We start from the raw sequence: 964 nt of genomic DNA on the forward strand, positions 1-964 counted from the left end.
GCAGTAGTATATTAATGGAAAACTTTAAGAAATCCAAGCTGGATACAAAGATGTAGATTGAAGGATATCATTGCTGATAAATCTTAACTGAGAGAGGAGAATATGAAATGGGTGTTTACCGTGCTTCATTGATTGTTACAAAGGCATTTATTTGGTTGTGTGGATCATAGCAAATTCTGGATAAAATGTGGAGAATGAGATTTTTTTTTAAATTTTCATATGATTTTATTTTCTCCCTTCAACCATAATAATATGGTATCCAAATTTTGTCTTGACTGGAGGGTCTATAAACACAGGCTTATCCAGTGCACTTACAGGCAAGGCAAAGGTTGCTTCTTGAAATGGTCCTACCATGGACCCTCTGGTCCTGGCTTTATCTTCATTCACTATATTGTGCAGCCACTTCGTTGAATCTCATTCCAGACTTTAACTTTTCCATGGCTTCCATAGTTCTGCCATATTTTTCACACAGAATGTGCCTGACCTTTATTGCACTGCCACCACCTTTAGGACCCTGAGTCATCTTGTTGATACTGTTACTCCCAGAGGCTGCTTCCCCTTTTTCGGCCTTTCCAGTACAGCTTTTTCTTTTGGGCGGCATCTTCGAAACTTGTCTTTGAGTTCTCAACTGCTTCCGTTGACCTACAAAGCCCCAGAATGAGATTTTTTAAAAGTTATAATTTTTGGTTTTTATTTTCTACATTCTTTTATACAAAATATTTGTACATTGTGTTTCATTCATGTACGTGTTTCACACATTACTTCATTCACATTGTGTTTCATACGATCGTTCATATGCACTGTGTTTTATAAAATCTATCACCATTGATATATGCCTACTATTAGATCATCCTTTCAGGTCCCCGTTGGACGTTTCCTGATTCCTCCATCCCCTGCCTTCACCTACCAAACTCTGTCATCCCAGTGATTTGGTCCCTCCACCTCCAGCTTCCTGTTTGCTTTC

The 964-nt window shown here is 38.5% G+C and overlaps 1 pseudogene; it reads right to left on the bottom strand.

Moving 5' to 3' along the window:
• Nucleotides 1-225: 225 nt before the first annotated feature.
• LOC102864710 lies at nt 226-622 on the bottom strand (annotated as a pseudogene).
• Nucleotides 623-964: the final 342 nt, after the last annotated feature.

The sequence above is a fragment of the Elephantulus edwardii genome, unplaced genomic scaffold, assembly GCF_000299155.1.
Source record: "Elephantulus edwardii isolate Elephantulus edwardi_28Jun2011 unplaced genomic scaffold, EleEdw1.0 scaffold00062, whole genome shotgun sequence".
Classification (NCBI taxonomy): Eukaryota; Metazoa; Chordata; class Mammalia; order Macroscelidea; family Macroscelididae; genus Elephantulus; species Elephantulus edwardii.